General features: G+C 41.0%; 1 protein-coding gene across 1 annotated transcript in view; it reads right to left on the bottom strand.

Annotated features, from left to right (window-relative positions):
* The window catches only part of LOC126276148 (delta-1-pyrroline-5-carboxylate synthase), a 174,656-nt gene that overhangs the window by 89,326 nt on the left and 62,763 nt on the right, over positions 1-22,567 (bottom strand). The window lies entirely within an intron of this gene.

The raw sequence follows: 22,567 nt of genomic DNA, 5'->3' as shown, positions 1-22,567 counted from the left end.
TTCAAAATGCGCAACTTAGTGTAAATAGCAAAAGCTAATAGAGAGAGTCGACAAAGAGTTTCTGTGGCTACAGCCTGTGTGGCACACTCAGAGTGAATGTCCTTAGCTCTGGCGACAACAACTGTGTCACTTTCAGAATTTTTTCTGATATTACTGAAATCTAATGTACATTACCTAAAAAGTAAGACTAGTAATTTGTCGGCCCATTCTATCGAACACACATGCTGAAAGCTTTAAAAATAAATTTTCTACAGTTGCGGAAAATATGACATGATAGGTGGAGAAGAGCAAAGCGGTACAGCACGTGAGAAGGTCTTCTACATTATAAATTGTACCATCAGAACTTTTTCAGCTATAGCAAAAAATACAGAAATTTATTCGGTTTGACAAACAATTATTTTAATTTTTAAAACATTAGCAAAAACATCTGAGTTCTTCATATGTGTTCATTATCTAAACTATTAGGCTACATTTGGAGTTACACTGAACGGTTTCAACATTTCCATTCCGACTTGCAACTAGTACAACAGCATACATCTTTCTTCGCTCTTACTTTCTCACACCGTCTTTATCATTTCTGCCTCCTGGTTAACTTCGCAGATCTTGTATAACGGTTACACAACAAATCAGTCTAATCTAAAAGCCTAGGTATTACAATTACGAACAACTTAAATCAGAAGGAACACACAGAAAATGTTGTGGGGAAGGCTAACCAAAGATTGCGTTTTATTGGCAGGACACTTAGAAAATGTAACAGACCTACTAAGGAGACTGCCTACACTACACTTATCCGTCCTCTGCGCGGTGTGGGATCCTTACCAGACAGCACTGACGGAATCCATTGAAAAAGTTCAAAGAAAGGCAGCACGTTTTGTATTATCGCGAAATATGGGAGAGAGTGTCACAGAAATTATACAGGATTTGGGATGGACATCATTAAAAGACCTACATAGGGAGGAACGATCACCACGATAAAATAAGGGAAATCAGAGCTGGTATGGTAAGATATAGGTGTTAATTCTTTCAGCGCGCTATACGAGATTGGAATAATAGAGAATTGTTCGATGAACCCTCTGCAAGGAACTTAAATGTGATTTGCAGAGTATCCATGTAGATGTAGATGTAGAACCAGCTTGAAGACTTAGCATCACTTTTGTTTCTTCGAGTTTTAGTTTTGTTAAATCCACTTTCGTTTTTCTCAGATTCTTTGTCATGGAGCATCCTTTTGTAAGGACGACCAGTGATCTCTGCAATAGATAACGTTACTTTGCCTCCTGTTCTTTTTTGCACAGTTTGGATCGGGTATATATATTTCTCGTGGTGTACTGACAGTCTCCTACTGCAGGTTTGTTTTGTGGGACCTGGATTCAGGAGTGCTCAATTTACATTTGTTTGTCTTGTTTTTCATGGGAGTTATTGACTTGGCTGCTCACTCATTTCTTCTTCCTCGGTTCTAGCTCGTGATTATGGTTCAAATGGTTCAAATGACTCTGAGCACTATGGGACTTAACTACTGAGGTCATCAGTCCCTTAGAAGTTAGAACTACTTAAACCTAAGTAATCTAAGGACATCACACACATCCATGCCCGAGGCAGGATTCGAACCTGCCACCGTAGCGGCCGCGCGGTTCCAGACTATAGCGCCTAGAACCACTCGGCCACTACAGGCGGCCGTGATTATGGATTGGATGCAGTCGCCTCGAAGTCTGAAAATGTGTGGATTCAGTGGTCAGTTTCCAGTTTGGCTGTAGCCTGTGAGCGGTATGTGCGCGCTGGCAAAGAATGATCTTTAGCTACCGTTTCACTATGCAGCAACCGAAAGGGTCCAAAGCAAATAAATCACAACATCCGAATGGAAACCCATTTAGTTTTGCAGAGAGTACTCTACAGCACTGGCCTCTTAATTAGCTTTCATTCTTGGAAATATTTTGCACAGCGCGAAATTCCAAATGACTGTAAAAAAGCGCAGCTGACTCCTGTACATCAGAAGGGTATAAGAACGGAGCTGCAAGGTTACAGACCTATATCCTTAACACAAATTTGCTCCAGAACTCTTGAACGCATTCTGAGTTCGATTATAATAAGTTTCCTTGAGACGGAAAAGTTTATGTCCAATGATTAGCGTGGATTTAGAAAGCATCGCTCTTGCGAAACTCAGCTTGCCTTTTTCTCGTATGATATCCTGCGAACTGCGAATGAAGGGCGACAAGAAGATTAAATATCCATAAATGTTCGGAAAGCTTTCGATACGGTACCCCTCAGCAGACCGTTGACAAATGTCCGAACATACGCATTAAGATCCCAGGTATGTGAGTTTCTCGAAGACTTCTTATGTAATATAACCCAGTTCGTTGTTCTCGACGGTGAGTGTTCGTTAGGAACAAGGGTTCTGCCAGAAGTGCCCCAGGAAGTGTGGCATATACATAAATTCTCTAACGGACATGGTGAGCAGCAATCTGCAGTTGTTTGCTGATGACGCTTTTCTGTACGAGAAGGTGTCATCTTTGAGTGACTGTAGAAGGATGCAAGGTGACAGACAAAATCCTAGTTGGTGTGATGAATGGCACCTTGATCTAATCGTAGAAAAGTGTTAGGCTGACGCATTCCAGATGGGTCCGAGTCTCACTCGGGCACTTGCCTACAACCATAGTCTCGTGAATTCTTCGTCATCCAATGATATAATTTTTGCAGTACATTTAGTGAGCATATGTAGATACTGTCTGTAAAATTTGGTGCTAATAGAGTCAGTGCTAAAAACTAATAAATTAAAACGCCAAGTTCGTGAGACTCGGCTCCGTCTCGAAAACATTAATGCAGATGAGTAGGAAATGTTCGAATACAGCATTAGTGCTGTGCTGCTTGGCACAATCACGTAGATTAAATATCTAGGTGTAACGCTGCAAATCAGTACGAAATTGGGCGAGTATGTAAGTAAGCATGCTAGTAGGGAAGGCAAATTCTGTTTATTGGGAGAAAAGTGCAGCTCGTCTGTAAAGGATATCGCGTATAGTGCACTAGTACGACCTATTTTTGAATGTTGCTCGAGCGTTTCTGATCCCACCAGGTGCGGTTAAAGGAAAACATCGAGACAATCAGAGACGTGCTGCTAGAATTGTTACCGTTAGGTACTTTCAACAAGCGACTGTTAAGATGCTTCGTGAAGACAAATGGGAATAGCTGGAGGGAAGGCGACGTTCTTTTCGCGAAACACGTTAAGAAAATTTAGAGAAACGGTATTTGAAGCTGACTGCAGAACGATCGTTCTTTGGCCAAGTGGGTTTCGTGTAAGGATCAGGAAGATAAGAGAAATTAGGGTCGCACAGAGACATGTAGACAGCAGTTCTTCACGCTCTCCATTTGCTAGTGGAAGAAGAAAGGGAGTCACTAGTAGTGGTACAAGGTACCATCTGCCATTCACCATTAAGTGGCTTGCGGAGTATGTTTGTAAACCTACATGTAAGAATATTTAAAAATTTTCTGAGCTGTATCATCACTGAATAAGTATTGTTATTTGCTATATACATTATAAATAAACTTTGTACATCTGTAAGCGTATAGTTACCTTACTTCATAAACAAATATTTACTTCCTACGAGCGGAAAATACATCTACATCTACATCTACGTGATTACTTTGCTATTCACAATAAATTGCGTGGCAGAGGGTTCAATGAACCACCTTCAAGCTGTCTCTCTACCGTTCCACTCTCAAACGGCACGAAGGAAAAACGAGCACTTAAATTTTTCTCTGAGAGCCCTGATTACTCTCATTATATCGTGATGATCATTTTTCACTATGTAGGTGGGTGCCAACAGAATGTTTTTGCAATCGGAGGAGACAACTGGTGATTGAAATTTAATGAGAATATCGCGTCGCAACGAAAACCGCCTTTGTTTCAATGATTGCCACTCCAATTCACGTACCATGTCTGTTACACTATCTCCCCTATTTCGGGATAATACAAAACGAGCTGTCCTTCTTTGTACTTTTTCGATGTCATCCGTCACTCTCACGTGATGCAGATCCCATACCGCACAGCAATATTCCAGAATAGGGCGGACAAGCACCTTCCAAGTGCTCTGCCAATGAATCGCAGTCTTTGGTTTGTTCTACCCACAATATTATCTATGTGGCTGTTCCAATTTAAGTTATTTGCAATTGTAATCCCTATGTATTTAGCTGAATTTACAGCCTTCAGATTAGTGTGACTTATCGCATATTCGAAATGTAGCTGATTTCTTTTAGTACTCATGTGAATAACTTCACACTTCTCTTTATTCAGGGTTAATTGCCACTTTTCGCACCATACAGATATCTTATCTAAACCATACTGCATTTAGTTTTGTCAGTGTGGATTCCGTAGAAATGTTGGAACACGTGAGGCAATACTGACCCTACGACTTATCTTAGAAGAAAGATTAAGGAAAGGCAAACCTACGTTTCTAGCATTTGTAGACATAGAGGAAGCTTTTGACAATGTTGATTGGAATACTCTCTTTAAAATTCTGAAGGTGGCAGGGGTAAAATAGAGGGAGCGAAAGGCTATTTACAATTTGCAGAGGGAAGTACAGGGAGGCAGTAGTTGGGAAGGGAGTGAGACAGGGTTGTAGCCTATCCCCGATGTTATTCAATCTGTATATTGAGCAAGCAATAAAGGAAACGAAAGAAAAGTTCGGAGTAGGTATTAAAATCCATGGAGAAGAAATAAAAACTTTGAGGTTGGCCGATGACATTGTAATTCTGTCACAGACAGCAAAGAATTAGGCAGAGCAGCTGAGCGGAATGGACAGTGTCTTGAAAGGAGGGTATAAGATGAACATCAACAAAATCAAAACGAGGATAATGGAATGTAGTCAAATTAAGTCGGGTGATGCTGAGGGAATTACATTAGGAAATGAGACACTTAAAGTAGTAAAGGAGTTTTGCTATTTGGAGAGCAAAATAACTGATGACGGTCGAAGTAGAGAGGATATAAAATGTAGACTGGCAATGGCAAGGAAAGCGTTTCTTAAGAAGAGAAATTTGTTAATATCGAGTATTAATTTAATTGTCAGGAAGTCATATCTGAAAGTTTTTGTATGGAGTGTAGCCATGTATGGAAGTGAAACATGGACGATAAATAGCTTAGACAAGAAGAGAATAGAAGCTTTCGAAATGTGCTACAGAAGAATGCTGAAGATAAGATGGTTAGATCACATAACTAATGAGGAGGTATTGAACAGAATTGGGAGAAGAGGAGTTTGTGGGACAACTTGACGAGAAGAAGGGACCGGTTGGTAGAACATGTTCTGAGGCATCAAGGGATCACAAATTTAGCGTTGGATGGCAGCGTGGAGGGTAAAAATCGTAGAGGGAGACCAAGAGATGAATACACTAAGCAGATTCAGAAGGATGTAAGCTGACGTAAGTACTGGGAGATGAAGAAACTTGCACAGGATAGAGTATAATGGAGAGCCGCATCAAACCAGTCTAAGGACTGAAGACCACAACAACAACAACGTTTTGATCATCTGATGACCTTAAAAGACGGTAAATGACAGCATCATCTGTAGACAATCTAAGGCCTATAACACTTCCTTGGGGAACGCCGGATATTACTTCTGTTTCACTCGATAACGTTCCATCTATTACTACCAACTGTGACGTTTCTGACAGGAAATCACGAATCCAGTCGCACAACTGAATCCATTTCATGTCAAAATTTTCAATGGTGTGTCGAAGTGGTCACGTAAAACTAGATACAACCTAATATACATTCTGTCCAACATGCAGCATTATCACGCTGATAGTTTGCCTAGTATGTTAGGGATGTAATTTAGAAGGTAATACGACTTGAAATATTCAGTTTTAAAATGCTGCGGTTTGTTAATGTGTAGAAGTAGGGATGAACATGTCATCGACACGTGGTGTCAAGGTTTCGTGTTGGTTGTAGAACTTCGATTTTATAGCGGTACAGTGCCGAGAGCTGTTCGGAAGTTTGGGATTACGGCTGATACTGAATTTTGACAGTAGTCGCGTGAATGACAGGTGGTGTGTTCGCTGCCTTCTCGTCGCAGAGTGCGCTCGTGCAACAGTGGCTTTTGGGTCGAAGTAGGGGGTGGGGGTGGTGGGGGGGCAGGAGTTGCACCTGAGGCTGGGGCGATCGATCACGCCAGGTGTTGGCGCCCCATGGAGTGATTAATAGCCGGCCGCCGGCGTCCGTGACGTCTGACGGCGCCCAGTTATCAAAAGACGCGGCGCGCCGGCACGCCGAGCAGGGAGCCGCGCGGCGCGGTGTGTACGGCTCTCTCCTTGGAGCCACCGTCCCCGAGCTGAAGCTGCCGCATTACTCTCTGCCACTCTCCGTGCAACGGCTGAGTTCCTTCGCCCCGCTCTAGCGACCGTTTCTCCCCCTAAAACTCGGTAGCCTTCACCTATAATCCGATTAAAATTACTTCATCCGTTGTAGCTGGCCTCCCATCAAAGCGCTCAACGTCAAGCCCGAAACGTTCGCCTTTGCCAAACTGCCACAACAATTAGTTTACTTCCTATTCTTTGTACAGATTTCTTTCTTCATGCATTTTGATGTTGAATCCTGGGTCTGACCTTTTTATTACTTCTTTCATCACACACACACACACATGATGCTAATGAAATGCACATGTTTCGCACGTAGCATTAATCAAACACTACTGGATCCTTCCACCCTAGGCGCAATTCATTATCGTTAATACAGTAATTATAATCACAGCGATCTGCTTACATTAGATAAGCCTCGCACGATATTGCGTGAAGCTGGAATTTTGAAGGCCGTCAATAAATCGTTGCTACTGCGACAGTAGAGTCATAAATATAACTAATTTTTGCAGTGTAATGGCATAGCGAAGTGGCTAGTGTATAAAACGGACGTGTAGAGGTTTAAGTTTCGAATCTCACCAAATGCAGAAAAAATTTTTATTTTTCTGAATCTAATCAAAAGACTTAAACATTTTTATTCAATTAATTGATTCAAATGTGTTGTTTTATTTCTAATTCTTTGCTGCGTCATTTTCATCATCGGATTGACATTTTTTATTCGCTCTCATTTTTGTTCCTATCATTCTTTTGTCGTTTTGAATGTGTTTGTGTCGTCTGTAACCTGTAGCCGAGTGGCAACCAGGACTCGTCATCGGTTGGTAATGTGGCATTCCGTGTAGCCAATGTGAGGATAGTTTCAAGTAACCAATGACAGCGAGAAATTACAGTTTGCTTTTATCGGTAAAACTGAAATTCTGCTGTGGTAGACGGCTACGCAGACAAACCTATGAAACCCGTATGCACCTCGTCAGGTTTCTTTTTTAATTTTTAGACATCTGTTACCTAGTTCTTGTCCTATACAAGCAGGATATCATTTTGTCAGATGACAATAGCATATCACACGACAGTGGGATCCACTAAACTGCATGCTCGCATCCACTAACCGCATAGCGATTCGTGAAAGTGTCTAAAAGGTTATCTCTAGTTGTGCATATTGCGTTCACAGTGCAGTTTCAAAATTCATTTCGTTGCAGTAACGTGTGGATGAATTGTGGAAGTAATCATACAAATGGCTGAGCGTTCACATCTCAACATCATACTCTTTATTTGTATTATGGATTTTAGTTCAGTAATACGACAGTTTTAGGTGTACAATCAAGTGTGGCTAACGAACGGGACACGTAGTTAAGATGGCAATTTTTCTTTCCTGTCGCAAGGAACATCTGTAAGTTTAAACTATTTGCTGGTTTCCTGTATGCCTCGCAGGCTGCTAGGCGGGTATAAATTTTAAACTCGTGTTGAATGTTTCATCGTTCTATGTGCTCCTCTAAAAATAAATTTTAGTAACAAAGCCGGCAGCGGTGGCCGTGCGGTTCTAGGCGCTTCAGTCCGGAACCGTGGGACTGCTACGGACGCAGGTTCGAATCCTGCCTCGGGCATGGATGTGTGTGATGTCCTAAGGTTAGTTAGGTTTAAGTAGTTCTAAGTTCTAGGGGACTGATGACCTAAGATGTTAAGTCCCACAGTGTTCAGAGCCTTTTGAACCATTTAGTAACAAACCTTCGGCTGTGGTTAAGTCGAACTCTCGATATATCCGTTCTCCCAAGAACTTGAGGGTCTGTAGAACTTGGGAACTGGGAAAAATATGACGAAATTCTTAGTTTATAGATGAGGAACTCACGGAGTGCGCAATTCATGTAGCACGTGTTCGAGCCTCGTTCCGACAAATAGTTTTAACTTGCCTTAAACGCGTCTGAGCGTGTTGTTATAATGATGAAATGTTGATGGGATGAGTGGAGGTCCGTAATACTCTACACAGAGTGATTTATGGTTATCGAGGACCTTGGTTGCATCGGTTGAAAACGTTTAATATTTTGCGTCGCACATACCTGTAATACACACGGTAACTTTAAAAACAAACTTTCACACGGGAGATATAATGCACCCCAGAAATGATATGCTATTTGTAAATATCAACCAACCTTTTATAACACACCAGCGAGTTGGGGTTTAGAAAATCGCATTTCCCGTGGTCTGACAGTGACCTATTCAAGGTGTTCGTCGGAAGTGACTCAGGAAATCCACGAAAAATCGAAATGAAACATCACTCCAAGTGAATTCAGATCTGTTAAAACCTTGCCGTCTCGCTCGGTTGTTCAGTATCTGCTGCCTGGGAGGTAAAAAGAATAATGTTACGTATAGCAAGGGCAACACAGTAGTCAGAGAAGATCACAACTGAGGGACATTGTGAAATGACTAACGCCAATGTCGATTGTTACTTTGGATGACAGATTGATAGTGAACAAATTTCTCTCATATTTGAACCCACTAACCTTATAAATGACAAACCAAAGAAATGTAAACTGTTAGAGGCGGAGTCCAGCCAAAATTATTTTGTTAGATTTGCATCTGCATGGGTGCTGGTGAGAAGTGCTAACTGTAAATTATTGGCACAACAAAACAGCGGCTCCTGGAATGTCCACAGCCACTGACGTGCATGTATTGGTGACCATCATCAATGTAGGAGTGCCTCAAATCATTTAGTTATTGGTAATCGGGAATTAGAGACAGTGGGGTAGCATTTCTGCAGGTAATGTTTTTGATGAGAAATAACGAGGTAGTCTCCATCTCCCAGCGGCCTTCTGTTTCAGCTCACGTTTTGTTCTTGTGTGACATGTGTTGCGTGCTACAGGTATCCATTATGTGTTGACGTGCCATCGTTGCACTGGAATGGAATGAGGTGGCCAGCCTGCGACCGTGTTGTCCATTGTGTTGTGACACATTGTCTTTCCGAATGGCCACGTCCTGGAAACGAGATATCCAGCCTATCTCGTTGTTCTCCTCCGCTGGTCTTTCGCTGCTTCTGAGCCGACAACGGCGCAACCTAGCATGACACGCATTTTGGAAGCCTCCTTTTAGTTCTTATTTTATGCGATATACGAGCTTTTGCATGCTGTCACTCATTTTCTAAATTCGCCTTTGAGATTCACCACTTAGACATTTACGGTAGACGGTAAATGACAAAAGCTTAAACATTTAAGGATTATATGTATCATTAGGGAACACATATTATTCAGAGACATTCAGTAACCTGTGGTTTAAACCATAGCTTGTTGTGATGAAGTTATTATCCTAGTGTAGAGGATCATTTGATGATGACTAAAAGATCTGAAGACAGTCGCATAGGCTGAAACCATTCATCTTGTAAGTGACACTTCGCTCCTTAACGTGTAATACCTCCTAAGTGCAACAACCCAACTTTTCAGGAGCGAGAAAAAAGCTTCTAAATATCTTTTTAAGGACCTAAATTGAAACTGAGTGTTGTTTTTCACAAACTGGGAGATATTAAGAAGTAAAATTATAAGCAGTAAGATAGGACTGATACTATTTATTTGTAATACTGTCTAATATACACATTTACAAGGTACCAGTTCGAAATAGAATTTACCGCAGAAGTTTTCATTTGAGGTATCATTAGGACGATGCATGCCATTTTTGTGCATTTTTGATACTAATAACACAAAATAATAGTAGATGTGTTACTGGCCAGGCAGCACATTTTAAGGTGCGGCTTGTAACTATTACACCTAACAAACTAATAGTAGTCTGTAGATTCCACTTTGTTTAGTTCATGTTTGTTAGTTTTTTTTATTTCACAATCGTATATTTGTTTCAGTGTTCATCCATCCAGTCGTATGGGGGGAGTCAGTACGCTAAATAAACCTAGGAGAAATAAATATGTGGGAAAATTTGTAACGGCAAAGCAAACTGTTGGTGTGTGAAGAATTCAGAAGCTTAGCCAGCAGACTGGACGCACAGTAAGGATATGTTTAGAAGTCACGTTCATGACGGAGGCGGTGCTCGAGACTGTTTGTTGGGGGGGGGGGGGGGGGGGATGGGGGATATGAAGGTGAACCGAATAGTGGACAAGATTGCATCACCTTTGAGAAAAATTTTGTACGACGGATTTTACTAAAGTCAAAGTTCAATGAGATGTTATTTATAGTAAAATAATTCTTTAAACAAAAAATTAGGGTATTCGTTTATATACACAAACTGAGATGATGACTAATTTCTCAGCATATGACTCTCATTAATGCACAGTAACGAAAAGCATCTCAATTGCGTGAATATACCGTATTCATTGTATGAATGAATTTTTCATGAAAGCACTTCTCTTTTAACAATATTTGCACATATCTCGCTAGAAATGATGAAATTCAAGTTGACGTGCTATAAACGTAGTTGGGATTCGTCTGGTGGCGACGACAACGTCGTTAGCTATCTTCTATGGCCTCTTAGGCCAATGTTGTTTTTTAATACTGTTATCTCCAATGGCGTCCGTTTGGAGACTGCTTCTTTAGAAACCAAGTTCGGTGCGATGAAGAGTTGGATATGTGGCTCTGTCCAACTTTCAGTGAAAATGAGTATTGGTCTGGTAATAGACTACTGGAGTTCGCCTCTATATTCCTTGGAAGTCGCACGATATAATTTCTGGAGTAGGGCAGTGCCTTCTCCCTCGAAACTTGACTGATGTACTAACAAAATTTCGAAATGAAATGTGGGCGTCTTCAGCTTTATCACTCTCCATCAATTCGTGAGACACTGTTGGAACAGTAAGACAATTCAACTGTTAGACCACTGTTCTCAAAAGAAGGATATCTGCTCCGATCTTCCCGGACAAAGAGCTTTAGTCTTTATCCTGACTTCAGAATCACTAAAAATCCAATTACAGTAAAAAATAAGTTCTCTGCTATAATGGTTGTAAAGTGCTCTGGGTCATTAATTTGAATCTCGGTCACTACCGAGTAAGAAGTGATTATTGGAAATTTGTGGTCCTATGGGACCAAACTGCTGAGCTCATCGGTTCCTAGGCCTACACACTAATTAATCTAACTTAAAGTAACTTACGCTAAGGACAGCACACACATACACACACACTCACACACACACACACACACACACACACACACACACACACACACACACACACCCATGCCCGAGGGAGGACTCTAACGTCCGACTGGGGGAGTCGCGCGAACCATTGCAAGTGATCATTTCTCAGAGGTGTTGACGTGAGGGATTAGAATAGTTGAAAGTCCTCTCTAAATACCGTCAAAGAGATAAAAATATTCAGAATCACTTGTGAAAGATAAATATGATTAGGAAGTGTTATTCATAGATGTAACGATGCGTACACAAGATCGAAAGCGGATTATACAATATGGCCCACTTGCATAGCACATTTTCATTCGCTTATTATGAGGTTTATAGCATATTAACACCAATGTAGCTTATAGGTAACTGTTCTACACTTATTGCCATTACTGGAAAGCTTAGCCCAAGTTTATTGCTCAAAATGTACATCACGAAAATGGCTTCCATTATCGGTAAGCATTGCTTAGCACAATCGCGGAAGCTGTTCATTACGTTCTCAATCATTTCTTCATGGATGACCTCTATCCCTGTCCGGACTGCGGGCTGAAACATAGCGGTACTGTGGATTCGCCACAAAAAACATTTGTTCTTGAGATAAAGACACAGAAAAATCAGAAGGTTGAATTATTTTTCTCTCTAAGGTCGTCTCAGGAGCTTAGATTTTTCGAGGTGGCTTCACGATACTTACGAGTTGGAAGCCGTAATCCTGGTGGACATACAGGCAATTCCTAAAGAAATTACTGAAAATCTAACGAAGAGCTTTCGCGATCGTCTTCAGCAATGCATCGTCGATGATGGAAGCGTTTTGTGTGATTTACTTTTTAACAAATAAATTTATTTTAAGCTTTTCAGTAACGGCAACGTAAGTAGAAACTTATCTGTAGGTTACATTGGTGTAAACTTAATCTATAACTCACATTAATCAATTTAATTTACTACTGCTGTGGGATACCCAATACGGGCTGCGTCCGAAGGGAGTAAAATCTACGTTTATGGAACAACATAAAACTTGTGGAGGGATTAAAGCGGTTTGCCGTTCAAGGACTCGACGCTTGGACTGTCCCTTTCAAAATGTGTACTGTGTAAACTGTAGTACTAAATACTCAATCTGGAAACAGAAATAGGCATGCGAGAAACTACTACACTAAACACTGATCGATAACGTGCAAGGTTCTTTTCTTTTTTTTTTGCTCTGGAAACACGGAACACAGACTACTGAAAAAGCTTTGGAATGCCAGATAAACTGGACTGCACTGTCCGCAGTAAATAAAAGTGACGCATCGTAGCGAAGATGGTTGAAATTTCATTAATATACAGTAGGCAAGAGGAAACAGCACACATAAATGGAAGCAGAGGTGTGTAATTTCACGTTCCATTTGCAGATCGTACCGTGGAATATTCACTCGCCTGATGCATAGTCATGGCGCGCTAACTACTCGGAAGCGAGCGGCGTTCGTCTTTCTGGCGCGGCCTCTCTGGATTTAGATTTGTGACCCGCTAATGCAGCAGAGATTTAGGTCGCGCCGGATGATGAGCGCGCATGGCGGAACTGCAAGGCTGTTTCCTCACCGGAGCTCGCAATATTAGCGTTCTCGCTTCCGACACCACTTAGCCACTACTGTTTGCCAAGTGCCTGCAAGTCTGCACCGTATTTCTGTGATAACTGCCTGTATCCTTTCTCATCTCCGGGAAATAGAAACGAATGGGTTGATTTCCGTACGTTTCTTTTACCTTCACGTACGATTTCATTTAGTAATACTAACAACAAAACTACTATTAACGTTAATGTGTAGAATGTATGAGTCTGGCGACATACCATCTGACTTTTGGAAAAATATCTTCCACACAGTACCGCAGACTGCAAGAGTCGCAAAATTGCGAGAATTATCGCACAGTCAGCTTAATAGCTCATGCATCCACGTTTGCTGACAAGAATAATATACAGTAGAACGCAAAAGAAAATTGGGGATGTTTTTGATCAGAGTCACTTTGGTTTTAGAAAAAGCAAAGACACTAGCGAGGCAATTCTGACATTGCGATTGATAAAAAGCAAGAGTAAAGAAAAATCAAGACACGTTCATAGGATTTGTCGACCTGGAAAAGGCATCGGACATTGTAAAACAGTCCAAGATGTTCGAAATTTTGAGAAAAATAGGGATAAGCTATACGGAGAGACGGGTAAGGTACAACACGTACAAAACCCAAGAGGGAATAATAAGAGCTGACGACCGAGAACGAAGCTCTCGGAAGAAAAGGGTGTTAGACTGAAATGTAGTCTTGCCCCAATAATGTTCAGCCTGTATATCAAAGAGGCAACGATGGGAATAAAAGGAAGGTTCAGGATTGTCATTAAAATTCGAGGTGATACGATTCCCTAATAACATTGCTACCCTCAGAGAAATTGAAGAAGAATTACATGATATGCTGAATGGAATGAACAATCTAGTGAGTACGGAATATGTATTGAGAATAAATCGAGGAAAGACGAGAGTAATGAGATGTAGCAGAAATGAGAATATCGAGAAAGATAACTCCAGGATTGAAGGTCAGGAGGAAGATGAAGTTAAGTAGGGCAGCAAAATAACCAATGACGTACGGAGCAAGGAGGACATCAAAAGCATTCTTGGCCAAGAGAAGTCTAGTAGTATCAAACATAGGCCTCAATTTGAGGATGAAATTTCAGACAATGTACTCGTACGTCTGGAGCACAACAGTGACTGGTATTGAAGCTTGGACTGTGGGAAAAACCGGAACAGAAGGGAATCGAAACATTTGAGAAGTGGTGCTACAGGCGAATGTTGAAAGTTAGGTAGACTGATAAGGTAAGAAAAGAGGAGGTTTTGAGCATAATCGGAGAGGAAAGGAATATGTGGAAAACATTTACAAGGAGAAAGTGCAGGATGGTAGGACATCTGGTGAGACATAAGGGAATGACTTCCATAGTACTAGACGGAGCTGTAGAGGGCAAAAACTGTAGAGGAAGGCAGAGGCTGGAATACGTACATCCAGCAAATAATTGAGGACGTAGGTTGCAAAGTGCTAATCTGAGATGAAGCAGTTGGCACAGGAGAGGAATTCGTGGGGAGCTGCATCGAAGCAGTCAGAAGACTGATGACCCAAAAAAATTAGTAATAAGGCAACGTAGTACACTAAAGATGCTGAAAATAGTTACAAACCGAAAGATAGAATCCGAAGTCGGAGAATACGCAGAATGAAGACGCATAGGAGTGCTTCTTAGATCCAGATTTTCTCTTGAGGCTGCTTTGTACTAGCGCAATAATTTAATGGGGTGGCGAGTTATTCTGCACCAGGCAGTAATAACAAACATTACACACATTTTCATACATTACACCATTCACTCATACCCTCATACATGTCTGCATACCTTAACCGCGGTCTAAGACAATCACACACACTTCCAAACATTACATACCCTCATACTTGTCTACATCCCTTAAACACCACACAGTGCCACATATTACACAACACACTCATACATGTGTGCATACATTACACCACACTCGCACATACTTTCATACGTGTCTACATACCTGAAAGACAATCTAAGAGAAAGGCTTCAATTTTACATTTGTCTCGATCAACAGACAGCATTGTTCCAAACATAGATTAAAATGGTTATCTTCTTCTGGTTTCGAGTAACGGTTTCGGGAGGTTCCTTTCGTTGTCAAGCCAGGTCTGGAAATGATAACCTGCTCTGAATTATACTCAATAGAAAACCAGTCTATACCACTGCCATCCCGTCTAGTAATTGAGAAGAACCACAACTCTACATTGCACCATATATCAAAGAGCTTTCTATCCCCCTTGGAGTACAGAATGATTTAGTAACCAATCGTGTGTTGACATCATTGTTTGGTCAAGTGGTTTAATAAAATGGCTTCTCTACTGTGTTGGATGGTAAACGTTAAGCAGCCATCTCACTACTGTCACGCCACTGTGCAACTGTGAACACCGTATGTTTACTGAAATGCGTTAGAAGTCAATCTATGGTCATCTATAACTTCTCCGTTATTTGATTATTCGGGTTCGGCAACGTAGCTCGATGGATTGGTGATACGATGATCGAGGTTATGTCTGTTTACAGTTTTGATTCTGCGGGTAATTTATATCTTATGGACTTTTTTATTACGGAGAATTGAAATAACTTTTACCACACTTTCAGCATGGACAGGTATTAGTTTGGGTCTTCAACTGCCACTTCTTTAAGAAGCACGTGAGATGCTCGATGCAAATCTCTTCGACTAATTCTTACCTATTTTCTCTTCCGTGCAGTTTTAATCTTTTCCTTTGCCCCTTCCAGTATAAACTTTGTTGATAGATGATCTCAGTCGCTCTCTGAATCATCTTGGATAGCTCGACAGCTATGTTATCTTGATCACCAGCTAAACATTCGCCCTCTTGCGGTTTTCTCGTTTAGTGGAGCTGCGATCTTACATGAAGAAGCCTTTATGTGCCTAGACAAGCTACGCCTAACTTCTGAATAATCTTCAAATGAGGTGGAAATGTCAAACGCCTCATGTACGCAAAAGGCCGGCACAACCGATGACAGATTCTGCCGAGATAGTGAGTTCCGGAAATTTGAATTTTGTTATTCACAAAATAGCATTTCTGCATGTACATGACTTATTTCTGTGACAGTGATGCATGTTTAGAACCTTTCAACAGAGAAAAAGAGTGTTGGCAGTAACGAACTGGTACACGACCACGTAGTGGCATGAGATGACCGCCACCATGTGGTTGATGGAGCTCTGCATCCTGTGTTGACCTGTCCGCGTCGACTTTCTGATGCTATGTAATATGGGCTGAGCTATTAGCAGTAGCGCGAACGTTACTGCATCGATTTTCATTGTCAAGAAACCTCGCACAATTCAGACTGCAAGCCACTGCTGGCGTCGTGTGTGACAACCTGCTGTGTTTTCGGACGAAACCCGCTTCAGTCTGTGCTTCCGTATTAGCCACATACATTCCAGAGTTTAATGGAGACGCTGCAGTCTGTATACAGAATGCTTTCACTGTTCTACCGTGTTGCAGTCGATAGCTTGGCTAACGTCAGGTACATTTCAGAGCTGGAGATGCTTCTTCCTCAACGAATCCACTTTACATGTCTACAGAGTAATGTACAAGATATGCGACAGCGAATGTGAAGGTACAGCAGCAGGTACCACCTATTTCTTGGGCTGCTCTTTCGCCTGACAGGTCACTCATCCAAATATATGTGATTACGATTGGACGATAACTTGTTCGTTACGCATCTCCCGGAAACAAGATTACCTCTCCGTAGACTCAGATCCCAAGGAGAGGGATTTTCCAGGAACTCATCCACGACCTCTTTGTACCACGTCATTTAAAGACTACGACTGCAGTAGTTGGGAATTTCTGCATCTACTTCTGCATGACAACTCTGTAACTTACTCTTACGTGCTTGCCAGAGTGTTTGTCCAACTGCCTTCAGACTATGTTATCTACCGTCCCACTCTCGAACAGCGCGCGAGAAAAAGGAACATTAAATCCTTCCTTCCGAGCTCAGATTTCTCTTATTTTATTACAACAACCATTTTTCCCTTTGTTAATTGGCGTCACAAAACATTTTCGCCCTAGGAGGAGAAAGTTAGTGACTGAAATTTCTTCAGTGGATCTCCCCACAGTGGAAAACGTCGTGGTTTTAATCATTGCCACCCCTAACTGGCGTGTCATATCATAACACTCTCTCCCCTAATTCGCGAGAATACAAAAGAGCTACCATTTTCTGAACTCTTTCGATGTTCTCCATCAATCCTGTCTGATACAGATCCCAAATCACGCAGAAGTACACCAAAAAATGATGGTCAAGCGTATTGTATGTAGTCTCTTTAGTAGACTTGTTGCATCTTCCAAGTCTTCGAAAAATAAAACTCAGTCTTTGGTTTGCCTTCCTCACAATGTTATGTTTGTGATGGTTGCACCTGAAATTGTTCGTAATTGTAATCCTTCACACCATCCTTAACTAGAAGAATCCGAGATGAGGTACAGTTACGTAAAACTAATTCTCTTATTACCGTTACGTTCTTTTCTCTGGTATAAAGATTTTTGCAGTCACAAGAATCCTTATTTACGGAGCGGTTCTGAACAATAATGTTGTATGTGGAGTGGTTCCCGCAGTCACGATCACTGCATGATAAAAGCGGCTAACTCAAGTTCTCGATGTATTTATATTTACAAATGCCACCACCAGTCGTAACAGCCTTTACACATTGTCCATTCCATCAGATTTCCAAGAGAACAGATTAGGTAGGCATTTTCCAATTTCTTAGTTCATTAAGCTTTTGAATATCTCTATATCTTGGCGGGTCTCTCTATTTACAACAAGTGCTACTGTCAATCGTAAGTCTACAGTGAGAAGTCGCTTCAAGGAAGGGTATAACAGGAGGCTTGTCGAAAACGGTGACTGATAGGGCATTCTGTCCTCACTGTACTCGAACCCGCGTCTCAGCTTGCAACTACAACAGCATTCTAAATATTGAAAAGTGTGAGTGATCTACTTGAGTACTAAAAGGAGACCGTTAAATTTCGGTTACACAATAGATCACACAAATACAAAAGCTGTCAGTTCAACTAAATAAGTAGGGATTTCAGTTACTATCAGCTCAAAACTGGAATGACCACATTGCTAATTTTGTGGGAAAGGCAAACCAAAGGTTGCGTTTTCATCTCGGAATACTTGCAAGATGCAACAGGTCTACTAAAGACCGCCTACACTGCGCTTGTTCGTCCTCTTCTGAAATATCGCTGCTCGATGTGGGTTCGTTTCGAGGTAGGATTGACGGAAAACAGAGACAAATTTCGAAGAAAGGTAGCTATTTTTGTATTATCGCGAAATAGGGGAGAGAGTGTTACGGATATGATATACGAGTTGGGGTGGCAATCATTAAATCATCTATCTACATCTACATCATACTCCGCAAGCCACCTAATGGTGTGTGGCGGAGGATACTTTCGGTACAACTATCGGATCTCTCTAACGTTATTCCACTAGCGAATAGTGATTGGGAAGACTGATTGTCGGTAAGCCTCTGTATTGGCTCTAATTTCTCGAATTTTCTTCTCGTGGTCAATACGCGAGGTGTATGTGGGGGGAAGTGGTATGTTACCCGACTCCTCCTGAAAAGAGCTGTCCTGAAATTTCAATAGTAAACCTCTCCGTGATGCCCAAAGTCCCACTTGTAACGTCTGCCACTGGAGTTTGTTTAGCATCTCCGTAACGCTCTCTCGCCAGATTAACGATCCCGTGACGAAACGCGCCGCTCTTCGTTGGATCTTTTCTATCTATTCTATCGGCCCTACTTGATAGGGATCCCAGAGAGATGAACAGTACTCAAGAACTGGGCGAACAGACGCTTTATAAACCACTTCCTTCGTGGATGAGTTACATTTCCTTAAGAGTCTTCCGATGAATCTGAGTCTTGTGCCTGCTTTTCCCACTAGCAGTTTTATATGGTCATTCCACTTAAGATCGCTCTGGATAGTTATGCCTAGATTTTTTACGGCAGATGCTGTTTCCATCTGTTTGTCATCAATAATGTAGGTGTACAGTAGTGGATTTCTTTTCCTACGTATGCTCAATATGTTACATTTCTTTACGGTCAGGGTCAACTGCCAGAGTCTGCACCATTCATGAATTCTCTGCAGGTCGTACTGCGTTGCTATTTTAGTAGAAACAGCTGCATCATCTACGAATAGCCTTAAAGAGCATCCGACGCTTTGTACTAGGTCATTTATGGGTATTGTGAACAACAAGGGTCCTATTACACTCCCCTGTGGTACTCCGGATATTACCTTTACATCTGTCGATTTAGCTCAGTTAAGAGCGACGGGTTGAGTTCTACCTGCAAGAAAGTCTTGAATCCAATCACATGTCTGCTACGATACTCCGTAAGCTCGTATTTTTTTCATTAAACGCCAATGCGGGACGGTGTCACATGCCTTACTGAAATCATGGAACACGTTATCAGCCTGAGCGCCGTTATCCACTGCGCTGTGGATCTCGTGGAGAAACAAAGCGAGCTGAGTTTCACAAGATCTCTGTTTGCGGAATCCATGTTGATTTTTATAGAGGAATCGTTCATTTTCCAAGAACGTCATAATTCTTCAGCATATCAAAGGAGATTTCAGTTTCAGCTAGATCTTGTCACGATATTTCAATCTCCAACTGTCGCCTTCGAATGAGAACACATTTTGTTGACGCCCTCCTACAAATGGCTAAAATGGCTCTTTGCACTATGGGACTTAACATCTGAGGTCATCAGTTCATTAGAACTTAGAACTACTTAAACCTAACTAACCTAAGGACATTACACACATCCATGCCTGAGGCAGGAGTCGAACCTGCGACCGTAGCGGTCGCGCGGTTCCAAACTGAAGCGCCTAGAACCGCTCGGCCAAACCGGCCGGCCGGCCGCCCTCCTACAGAGGGAGAAATTATCATCGCAAAAAGTAAGAGAAACCGGAGGCCTGAAGGTGGTTCCGTGAACTGCCTGCCAGGTGCTTCAGTGTGAATTACGGAGCAGTCATGTAGATGTAGATATAGGTGCCTCTTGTCCTCAGGAATCGAGAGGAGGTGCGGGCTGCGCTCACGAACGCTGCACGGCGGAGCTATTCTGAGAACCCGCTCCCATATTCATGAAAACGAGGCGAACGTTCCTGTGTACCGTCGCTTACACGTCCAGTAGCTCCTTCATTAAATTCTGACGCTACTGACTTCAATAGCCTATCGACTATCGACTGCTTTAAAGCACTTCTGTTAGTCTTTTATTCTGCTTTATGTTATGAAATTGTACGTTGTCTAAGATGGATGAGCAGTGCACCAACGATTAAGTAATCTTGCACGGTCGCAAAATTAAGAAAGAGCTTTACAGTCAGAAGCTGTTGAACAATGTACACCGTCGGTGAACTCATTTAAAACGTTAGTGTTTTGTAATTCTTTCCTAGCAGCACATCCAAAAAATTTTTGTTATTGCCCTACTTTTCTTATTTCTAAATCGAATGTCTCGTCAGACAACTAAGAGCCCGAGGTGGTTTCTTTGTGCTTCTTATCGTTACTGAGATTACTGCACATACGTCTGTCGAAGTCTCATATAATTTTTTATTCTATACATAGTCCATATCATCATCTTCGATATAAACAGAAACATTTATTTTATGGAGAAGTTATTTAACAATAATATATTTCCAAAATCCAGTGTTCTATAATTCTCAGCAGAATGAGATGATAAATCTGAAATTCATATTTTATATTACTTCTGTTGTATAGATAATTTTTCTTACTTACTAAGAATATATGTATGTTTATATAAGAATATACTGACTTCACGAATTACTTCTAATTTTTGTCATTAAGGAATAACAACGTGTTTTAAACAATTTACGTGATATTTAGAGGAGAAGGTATTCAATGATTTGAAGACTATTGAAAGGTATCTAGTTTCACGCTGCATAGTAAATCATTCGAAGAATGTAATTATAATCTCTATTATGGATGTCATACGTTTTGTATGTTGCAATTCTATGTCAACATTATACAAATTTTAATGTATCTCATTAATGTACACCGTAGCTATCGTATTTATTTGTATGGTTAGGTTCACTCGATCACCTGAGGAGGCGGGGGGAGGGTGTCTCACCCCTTGCCAATACTCTAGTTCTTACTGAGTTACCTTTTATGTTAGTATTACTTTGGTTATGATGATTCTAATAATCTTTTACGTTTATGTTCATATTTAATACTCCAGTTTCTGAGATAAGGAAGAATGAAAACTATGATCTTATTAAAGCTACGTTAAGTAAACCACTTAACGACCGTGTACGGCTTTCAGTGGAACATTAATACCCTACAACATTGAAGAGACTTCGTAATGTGGTCAGAAAAGCACAGACAGAACCTGAAGTGAGATTATATTATAAACAGATCTGTAAAGTGATTCAATACGGAAATTATAAAAGTAAAAATGAAGTTATCTTCTGTGTTTAGAAATAAAAATGGACAAAGAATCACTGTGTCTGTCCTAGTCGAGGGACAGTTGTGAGTTGGGTATTATAGGGACTAAGTTGGTAGTAAGCCGCCGGCTTTGAAGATGAATCAGTGAATGTTTGTTTTAGAAGCACGCTAAGATGCAGGCTATGGACACGAGAATATAGTAATTATGAAGGAAACAAATATAGCTTTGCTGTGAACTGTCTTTGAATTGATTGGTTACGTACTACACGAATAGAGCCTTAGATGGATGTGTCCACTGATTACTGTCGCATTATGTACCAGATGTAGGTAATATTCCCGCGTAAGAAAATATTTAGCCTTGAAATTAAAGAAAACGACTGTTTCTAAATTACTGTTCGTCTTTGGCACTTCGGGCTTTTAAATTACATCTGTCCTAATATTTCAATGTTCTCAAATAGGAGTATTAACGCTTGATGTTTGGCGTGCCTAATAAAATATTTCGATTTCTTATTTGACTTCTGGAAAGGTCTGAGAATTGCTACAGTATTTCTCAAACCACCGCGACATTTTGATTTTGTACACAATATTTTGAGTAAGATGTGAATGACCGCTTCACATATTTCTGTAAATATTTGAACAATTTTAAGTTATAACTTTATTATACTACTAATTTTTGTCGCTATTAAGAATGTCTTTGGATCATATAAGAAGTAAGATTTCTATAACTTGAAGATGATCTTAAAACTGACCAAAGTAGGTAGGAGTACAGCCGTGTGGTCATATGACGAACTTTATAAGGTGTCATAAGTATTCCAGGGTAGAACTCTGTGTGTTTAGTTCATACGAAAGCGTAACTAAAAGTCTCAGGCAGCGAAATGCGAAGGGTGGCAATTTATTCAACCGAAATGTTGTTGACTGTATTTAATTCACCATTACTTCATATAAATTCTGAAAGAATTTTATAAAATTTGGCATTTGAATGAAGGGGACAATGTAAGAGACAAAAAAGAGCTGGTTGAAGCTTACAGACCGTTGTTTTGCCCCGATCCTAGCGCGCATGGATCATAAAACACATAGGCTATCCATAACACAAGACACCTTCCATCAAACAACATATGAAATGAGTCAGGAGGAGAGATACAT

The sequence above is a fragment of the Schistocerca gregaria genome, chromosome 1 (genome assembly GCF_023897955.1).
Source record: "Schistocerca gregaria isolate iqSchGreg1 chromosome 1, iqSchGreg1.2, whole genome shotgun sequence".
Classification (NCBI taxonomy): domain Eukaryota; kingdom Metazoa; phylum Arthropoda; class Insecta; order Orthoptera; family Acrididae; genus Schistocerca; species Schistocerca gregaria.
This window is presented reverse-complemented; position numbering and strand designations above follow the sequence as displayed.